This window comes from Sardina pilchardus, chromosome 18, assembly GCF_963854185.1.
Source record: "Sardina pilchardus chromosome 18, fSarPil1.1, whole genome shotgun sequence".
In the NCBI taxonomy this organism is placed as follows: Eukaryota; Metazoa; Chordata; class Actinopteri; order Clupeiformes; family Clupeidae; genus Sardina; species Sardina pilchardus.
Window position 1 is genome coordinate 21942741 of NC_085011.1, and position 9348 is coordinate 21952088.

At 46.0% G+C, this 9348-nt stretch overlaps 1 protein-coding gene across 2 annotated transcripts in view; it reads left to right on the forward strand.

Annotated features, from left to right (window-relative positions):
- Positions 1-8156: 8156 nt before the first annotated feature.
- The window catches only part of cdc42ep3 (CDC42 effector protein (Rho GTPase binding) 3), an 11507-nt gene continuing 10315 nt past the window's right edge, over positions 8157-9348 (forward strand). For both annotated transcript variants that reach the window (XM_062519983.1, XM_062519985.1), the window contains exon 1: positions 8157-9133. The gene's annotated coding sequence lies outside the window, so the exon portion shown is untranslated. The remainder of the gene's footprint in view (positions 9134-9348) is intronic.

The following is a 9348-nucleotide window of genomic DNA, read 5'->3' on the forward strand; positions in this document are numbered from 1 at the left end:
TTTGACATGCTGCCTCTGGAACATACACATAGCACCCTGTCTCTACACGTGATGCCATAAATCTCTCTCCTTCTCTCACACTGATAAAGACTTCTACAGTACCTCTGAGCATATTTACTGCTGAATTATGTGGGACCTATACGGTAACTGAAACAATTACATAAGTGTGCTACTGAAAGTCAACTCATTACCAAGGCAACACCAGAATTATTGTCAACACACATTACAGGGTCACCATCAGCACAGTAACAGAGTTGAATCTGTTTGGTTTGAATTCAATGTTGTAACTTATTTATAAAACATTTATTTTCACTATATATGAATGCACAGGTTTCTTTGCATTGCAAGCCCACATTTGTTTTCTCAAACACATGGATGGGAGCTCTAATGAAACATCGGCTTAGGCTCAGATGTTGTGTAGATGAGGTGTTAATTTCAAATTGGGTCAATTCCTCCTGCCAAAATGTGAAGGAGGTTCTCCTCTCAAATGCGTGTAGATAATTAAAGGACAGATCCTTTCATTATTGATGTTATTCAGTCATGGAAGAAGATTTCATGATAAATACTAGATGCTTGTCCACAGTGTGTGTAAAAAATAAATCTGTAATTTAATGCAACAGCTTTTTAATACCATCCTTTGACTTTTTTTTTAATAGAGTGTGTTTATAGCCCTTTCCTTTCATCTGGGTTTGGCATTGGCACTGCTGGAGCTAGCACTCCACACACACACACACACACACACACACACACACACACACACGCTCTCTCTCTCTCTCTGAGGCCTGCCGTCCACACACTCTCAATCGCACCATGTGCGGCCCGTGTCTCCACTCTTCTGCACACGCCCAGTGAGTCTGAATGCGGCACAGGTCCTGTGGTATCTGTGGCATGCACCCCGGCCCACCCTGCCACACACACGCACACACACACACACACACACACACACACACACACACAGGGTACTGTGCCGGTTGATTCTGCCTCATTGTTCTCCTCCATGAGTGAGACTGCTTGTCTTGTCCTTATGAGCTTCTTTGTCTGTTTTAGTAGGAAAACAAAATGGTCTTCTTCAGTCATTTTAGTTGAAAAGGTGAAATCCCAGCCAAGTCAGGTCCTACAGTATACTTTTGTAAGTATGCTCGTGTAGGATAGATCATAAAATTCAGTCATTGGCCAAATGTTAATTTAGTTTTTGCATGGACTGTGATGCATGTTGGAAGTGAAAGAATATTAAAGATCCAGTGTGTACTTTTGGGGGAAGATCACTGCCAAAAAAAGGCCAAAAAAAAGAAAAGGTTTTTTTTACTTTTCAAGTAACAATTTGTCTTCTTGTCAGGCAGTTTTTTTGTGAATCCACTTTTCTTCCACTATCATGTTCATGGACGAGTCACAGCAGGTTCTCACTACTGTTCACCCACCCTCCTCTCATCATGAAGGCCCCACTAAAACCCCCTTTAACTCCACCCTACAAGATAGATTGATATGTGCCAGTGATAGCATCATCATAATCTCTCCCTCCCTCTCTCTCTCTCTCTCTCTCTCTCTCTCTCTCTCTCTCTCTCTCTCTCTCATACTGGTTCTCTCCTCTGTGGTCTAGAGGTCCCGTGCTGGGATGTTCGCTGCGTGCTGTGTTTATAAAAGGGTCGAATACCATCACAATTAATCCTGCTGCTGACGCAAGCAGACATGAAACAGATGTACGGCACAAAAAAAAAAAAAAACGGACTGGGGGGTGTGGGGGTAGCTGGAGTGTCCAACCAAAAAAATGTTTCATTTGTATAGTCAGACATTATAACTCAAAACACATTGAATTCAAAGGAATTTATTAGTGGCGGGGGTTGTAAAATTTAACCTCTCGTGTTATTTGAGATGCCATCTCCCCTTTCATGTGCAGGGTGAAGATTCAAAGTGTGAGTCTCCATGCTGAAGACCGAGGACTAGCATGTGCTAATGATCGTGGACTGCTGCAGTGGGTTTAAATCAAGCTGTCCAGAATGTCCATGCAGCGCAAGACTGGGGTAGAGAGAGAAAAAAAGGAAAACAACAACAACAGTCCGCACAACCAGCAGAGACATGCATAACGGGGCGAGGGCAACAAAACAAGTCTGTCAGCCGAACCCATCAGGCTGATCCCCTGCGAGAGCTGTCTTGACTGGCGGCTGGAGCTTCCCAGCGGTCTGCGGCTAAGTGGCTTGAGGGGGGCTGATGAGAGAGGGACGATAACGAGCTCGAGCGTGATAAGCAGCCAAGGAGATAAGACCCCTGAACCGGGTCAAAGGGTTGTGTGGGCACCGCCGTTTGCCTCCGCCAGCGTGAGTGTGCCATTTTTCATGAGTACAAAGTGGTCTCCAGGTCACGAGGAAAACTCCTGCACATCTCTCCCTTAATAGCTACCAATAGATAGAGCCTTTATGGTGTTCGTAAACAGATGACACTCAGTGATCTGCGCATGGTGAGATGAGGCAGATGTCAACACGTCTACAAAAAATAGCTTGGGGTTAAAAGAAGACACTAAAATGGTGGAGTTCATGTTCTCATGGTAATTTAACTGCACTCTCTGGAATGCTAAACACTGATCGTGCTGATTTAGAGGAAGGGGGTAGAATCTTCCGGAAGTCCCACAGGGAGTGACACACACCATCCCTGTGGAATATTTGGAATAAACTCGGCCTGTTTTTATATCAAACGGAAAACCGGGGAACGTCTGGAATGTGCTTCATGAACCTTTTATTTTGTAGTCAAGTGCCGACTGTGTTTTAGACTACACACTGAATACTACACTCAGGATGGTACATGTCTCTCTGTGACTGTGTTGTTCTGAGCCAGTGGGAAGATGTTTGGAAGGATCAGATAATGGGTAAGTAATTACTGTTTACTGGTGGTGGTCAACTGAAAATACTGCCGTCTATCAGATGGTGGGAGGGGTCATGGGGTATTATGAAACCATGTTGACATACCTACAATTCCAGGCCTGTTCAATATGTCACCCAAGACCCTATCAGCCAGTCTAATGGGAAGCAGGCCTTGCCCAGAGCTTCATCTCAAAAGGTGTAAATCAGGCGAGAGTGACTGGCACTTCACCTTTAAATAACTCCCGTCTTTTACCCCAAGCTACACAAAAATGTGAAAAAAATAACAGTCCTGTAGTAAAAGTAACAGCCCGTGCAGTCATTTTCTTTTTTTTTCCACCCAACCTATTCGATTTTAACACAGTTTGTGACAGCTCTCCAAGGATTTGCGGCTTCAAAACAGTCCCTCCTGTCTGTCACGACTGATACTAATCTTGGTAAAATAGTGTCCGGATGTTGTTATTGCTAGTACCCAGCAAGGGGAGTAGTTTTCGTGTTGAGTAAACATTGCAGTCTGACTTGTCTTGAACATTCAGTCTGTCTGTGTATAACAGCATAGATGTGCCTGAGAAATGTTCAGGCACCCTCTGACATAAGCCTGTTTATTGCAACTCTAAATTTGACTATTCCCCAAATTGTTTTGCTGCGTTTTAGGGTGGGATTGAAACGTAATAAGGGCTTTGGGGTGGCCTCTGTGTGACTTCCAGCCTGGGTCTATCTTAACCTACCTCTCCAGTCTGTAATATGGCTGATACTTACTGCCCTTTTTTTTTTCTTCCTCCGGGAAAATATAGCTGTGCTTCTGTGGTTGTTTTTCAGGGCAACCAAGGGACTGGTTCCTTTGGCTAGCCGCAATCTGATTACAAGAGGCCCGGCCTATGGGAACACTCCTTCCTCCTCCGATCCATAATTGACTTTTTCACTTTTCTTTTTTTCTTTTTTCTTTTTTGGCGGATGTGTGGCAGACATCATCGTGTCATCACCAGCCGTAGAGAGGGGTGAGCTCATTTTACAGTTAAAGCTGTCCTGTCGCATCTGCACGACCGCCACACAAGGACCCGTTTCCTCTCTCGCCCCACCGCTAAAAATAGCCCCCCCCCACTAATGACCACCAGGGAATTTCCATCATAATCATTTGAACAAGACACAATAATCATGTTTACGACACTTCAAATTACGCAGTCAGTTTTATCTGAAAATGTGTTTTACATGTACGTCACTGAATGCAGCCATGTTTTCCTTCTTTTTTTGATCTCTCTGAAATGAAGCATATGATATGGGACCTCTGCTGAGAAACTCACATGAGCTCTCCAAGGGCTGTGTCCTCCAGTTACCCTACCTCACACACTGGCTCCTCAGTTGGGGTCTGCTTCTGTTAGGGGAAACAGCCGCCTGTCGCATATCTGTCTTATAGACTTCCCCTCGAGTTAAAGAACATGCTGTTCTGTTCTCCTCCTTTTCTGTGTGTTTCTGTCACCAGAAGGATAAATGAGCATGTGCAAACAGCTCACTCCAGGCTGTCCCCCAGGCCACCATTTTGAAAGAGGTCATAAAGGAGCTTGGCATCTGCTCTGAGTATAATCATGTTCATAGTGCTTTAACAATATTACATTGAGTTTTTTTGGCCATATACTGTAGATGTTCTTGGCTCGAAATAGTCATTTTTCAGTGGAAGCCGAGTGAGTGGGGGATCTTTATTGTCCGATAACAAGTGAATTTGTAACATATGGTGCATATCTCACTTCTGCCTTTGTTTCTCAATATCTCAGCTTTTAAGTCTTACAGACACACACAGGGAGGGAGACGGAGTGGAGGGTCTGAGGTGCTACTGATTGAAAGTATGATTCTGTTTCACATCAAACTTAAATTAGAATTTAAATGTGCGCTCGGGGGAAGGAATCAACGCACTGATCACCAACGTCACGACCCACCTCGCATCCTGCCAGCTCTGATTCAGACTCGATTACCAGCGAGAGGCCGAGCCAGGCATGTCGAGTCTCAGGCGGTAATGAACCTTACTGGAGACAGTTAGTCAAAGGCAATTGGATGAGTATTCCAGTTACAGATTCCACAACGCCACCACTGTTAGGGGGGAGCACACCAGTCCAGTCCGGTCTAACTCCAGTTTTTTGGAGCTGAACTACAAAATTTGCGTGTGATGAGGTTCTGAGCTATGTCAGTTCTGAGGTCTGTTTCGGGCCTGTGCTGACCACAGGATGTTACCTCTGTGTATGAAAATGAGAACTGTGCTGGCTCCAGTGTTGCCCATTCAAGGCGTTATGCTAAGCTACATGTACACTCACACGACACAGGAGACAGTGAGTTATACAAGCCAAATTCACAGTTGTACACAGTGTGACAGACTATTCAAAAACATACAGTCTTGTATGTGGAAAGGGAAAATATGATTGTAGATAAAATATATTGGAAAATACTGTGGCACAAGGAAATGTTGTGACTTGCCCTAAAAAAAGTGCTCACTGTCCACTCTGAAGACCTCAGGAAAAACACTCACCCCGGCTCTGGGGCCACACATAGACAAGGAGCCACTTGTTAAGAGAGGGCCCCGCACGAGGCCAAAACAAGCACGTTGACATGAGTGAAGTGGAAGAATTCCCTCATACTGTAGACCTCTCAAAAACGCGGCAAAAACTCAACTCGGGAGGACAGCGCTCTGAAACCGTGGGGTTGTTGTGCACCGGGAGCCTGGCTAGGCAGCCTCAGATGACCTGGTTGTTCCTGGCGTTTCGCACAGAAACCAGTTTGTGTCCGGTGTTGTTGCAGTCACTGTAAGTCTGAAGCCATTTTAGAGGTCTGACAGTGCTGGATGTTGGAATAACAATCATCAAGGACGCTTATAAAGTCCAAATGAAATTTTAACAGGCTCAACAAACACCACAGTTTCAGTAAGTAATCAGGCTCAAAGAGTAACATTTGCTTTTAAATTCAATGAAAAGCTTTGGCTTGATATCAGTCAAATGGATAACTGCAGCTGCATCATGTTGCTGTTATTATGCTAATTGAATCATGCTCAGCCAACCTCTTGGGTTAGTGAGTATATTGATCTAAGCCCAACAGTGTCCTAAAATGGTCATTTGGAAAGAGAGACAGACCAGGCCAGTGTGCGTAAATCTCTTAATATGGAAAACACTGATGAATATTTAAAATCATGCAGAAAATCACAGATAATTCTAGCTTAAGTAAAAAAAAAAAATGACAAAGCTAAATTTGGATGGCCAAACATCCCACATGTCTCCAACCTGTTGCAGATGTGAAAGATCTTACAAAACAATTTAATGACCCACTAATTAAACTGTTTATGGCAACAACACTGGGCATCACTAATTTGGTTTGTAAAAAAACAAGAAATCTCTGATTTAACAGAAGTACTACAACAAGTGGCTATGTTTCTGCTGAGGTTTGGAGAACCATTTTTGTTTTCAGCTTGTGCTGACCTCAAATCTCACACTATTATGGCACATTTTCAATCATACAATCTCTGGCATTTTCTGCTATGCAAATATTTCCCAAATTACAAAATGTTATTGCAACAAATGGCTTTGGCAATCATCATGCCTCCAACTGATAAAACAGAAACATTTCTGGACACAGTTGAGGATGTTATCTTTGCAGTATCACACAAGCTTTGTCCCAGATGTTGTGCGAGCAAGCTAGACTTAGAGAATAAACTTTTGTCTCGCTGGCACCATAAACAAAAACCAGATAACCCAAATCCATGTCAAATCAACTTGACAATGTGTTATTCCTTGTAAAAGAATAACAGTTCACAATCACTCAAATGAATGAATCTCATTTGTTAAACAAAGAAACGAATAATCTCTTTACACCAAGTGGAGAGGTGTCTGTCTGACATATCGACAGTTTCCTCTGGGAGGGGAGAGGGCTCTGGGTGGGGGTGGGTTATATTTAGAGGCTTCAGCTGCAGCCCCCCCCCCCCCCCCCCCCCCCATGACAGTGCTCACTGTCTTCTCTGCGAGCATGTGCTGCCCACATGCATGTCTCGGTGACATCACGCCTCAACGCCACTCAGCCGGCTCGCCATAAGGCCCTCATTCAGCTCCGCCAAATTACAGCTGACTTCTTTTTTTCTTCTTCTATTTTTTTGTTGAAATGGTGGGTGTTAAAACAGCCGGTCTCTCTCTCTAGCTCTCTCTCTCTCTCTCTCTCTGTTTCTCTTTCTCTCGCTCTCTCTTTCTCTGTCTTGCCACACAAGCACCATTTTCAGTCCTGCGAGAGCAGGGGATGTTTGCCGAGGCATTAAGGGTTTTCCACCCTCGGCCGTTAGACGACGTGGTCAGATTGGTCACAGCGCTGGATGAAATGGGATTATGAAGGGAGAGTCTGTCTGTGTGAAATTTGTTGGGAGGGTAAGAGTAGGTGTGGTGTTTTCCCGGAGTAAGGGGTGGTGGTGGTGGGGGGGTGGGGGCTATGGTCTGTGTAGCTCTGCTTCATAACTCAGCTGGGGCAGTCAAGGTGAACCAGCATAGATTTATTACAGCCATCACTGCATCTTCACACATGTAGATGTGAACAGAAACACACACACACACACACACACACACACACACGCTGAGCGGCCGGGAACAATTGAAGTTCTCCCCTTCTCATCCATCCTTCGGAGCACCACAGCACTGCAGCAATGGTTGCCATGGAAACCTGATTTCAGGAGAGAACGTTGCGAAAAAAAAAAGGGGAGGGGAGTGTGTGTGGATGTGTGTGTGTGTGTGAGTGTGTTGGGAGGGGGGGGTCTGTTAGAAGGAAGGAGTCATTTTCCCTCTAGACGTGGAGAGCATGAGTGTAGGTTTGTACTCTCCCCTTGGGAGGTTGTTGATCTCATGATGTGCGCACATTGAGGTAGCAGCTCTGTAAACAGGTTCGCCTCTTTTCATCAGTGGCGTGTCAAAAGGGAGAGTGCAATCAGCCCCAGGCCGGTGTGGATCGTCAAGCTATGCCACACTCCATCTGCGCTGGTGTGTGTGTGCGCGCGTGTGTGTGTGTGTGTGCGCGCGTGTGTGTACTGTACACACAGATTAACGGCTGTCCTGCGGGATGAGAGTTATGATGGGCGGTAATGAGTCTGACAGAGCCATGCTGTTTCTCTCACGGCCAGTTTAAATGATCGGAGGAGGACGTTCGGTCCATCCCTCTCCATATAGGCTCCCCGTCAGTGGAGCTGAGCACAGGTCAGTGTGGTGGAGGAATCAAGTCCAGAAGGACACGAAGAGACCACAGAGGAGCTGTCTATTATACTGTATGTGTGAACATGTGTATGGTGGAAAGAGTCCGAAGTGAGAGCTTTGGAAACTGAGAAAGAAAGAAAGAAAGAAAGAAAGAAAGGAAGGAAGAAAGAAAGACAGAAATAGAAGTAAGAGAGTCCTGTCCACTGTCACTGAAGAGCCTCCTGTCCACCTATTAGATCTGAAGACCTGCTTTTATCAGATCCAGGTAGAGCGGCAGCAAGCTACGCAGATAGAGAGAGAGAGGAAGAGAGGGAGGGTGAGAGAGAGAGAGGGAGAAAGAGAGGAAGGGAGAGACAGATTCTACATTGACTGTTTAAACAGCGTGCTGTTTTGGAGAGGCAGGACTTCCAGAACAGCAGCAGCAACAGCAGCAGCAGAGGCAACACAAGAGTCAGTGTTCAGCGGATCATCTGCAGTCTCCTCCTCCTCCTCCTCTTCCTCCTCCTCCCCCCCCTCCACCCTGCGCTGTGCACACACCACACGGGCACCTTCCATCCCCAACACTCTCTTCTCACTCAGCACTCGCCTTGGTGTCCACGGGAAGAGAAGAGGCCAGAAGAGAAAGGAAAAAGAGTGTGTGAGTGCTCAGAGTGTGTGTACTTGTGTGTGTGTGTATGACAGAGAAAGAGAGAGAGAGAGACAGAGAGAGAAAGAGAAGAGAGAGGAGCCGCGTGTGGAGACGGACAGGCACAGGTGCTGTGCCGAACGAGAGCCGAGGGAAGCGAGGGAAAGCGGCGATTCGACTGAGCGAGCAACTCTGGAGCACGACGAGCTGAGCTGAGAGGAATTCCAAAACAGCTGTCCGGCAGACGTCCTCTGAAACGAGCACCCTCAGGGGCAGAGAGAGAGAGAGAGAGAGAGAGGGAGCGTGAGAGAGAGAGAGAGAGATAGAGAGAGAGAGAGAGAGGAGGGGGGCTGCAACACACACACACTCTCTCCACTTCATTTGAAGCCGGCGAGCGTCAAGCAGAGCAGCTTGCTGTGGACAGAGCCAACGGGATTAACCTCGAGGAGCTGCACAAGGTAGGAATCAGCCGGCAGGTTTAATTGAATCCCATAGCAGGCTACCGCCTTCAGCACATGTCTTTCATTCTCATTAGACATTAGAGTGAGCAGCAAACATACCCACTGCTGGCTCGTGTGCGTTACATTTCGGACATCTGGGTGGGAATTCAGTGTGTCGCTTTTAGATATGTCAGAAAAACATGGCAAGTGTCTTGCGTCGAGGACATTTTCTT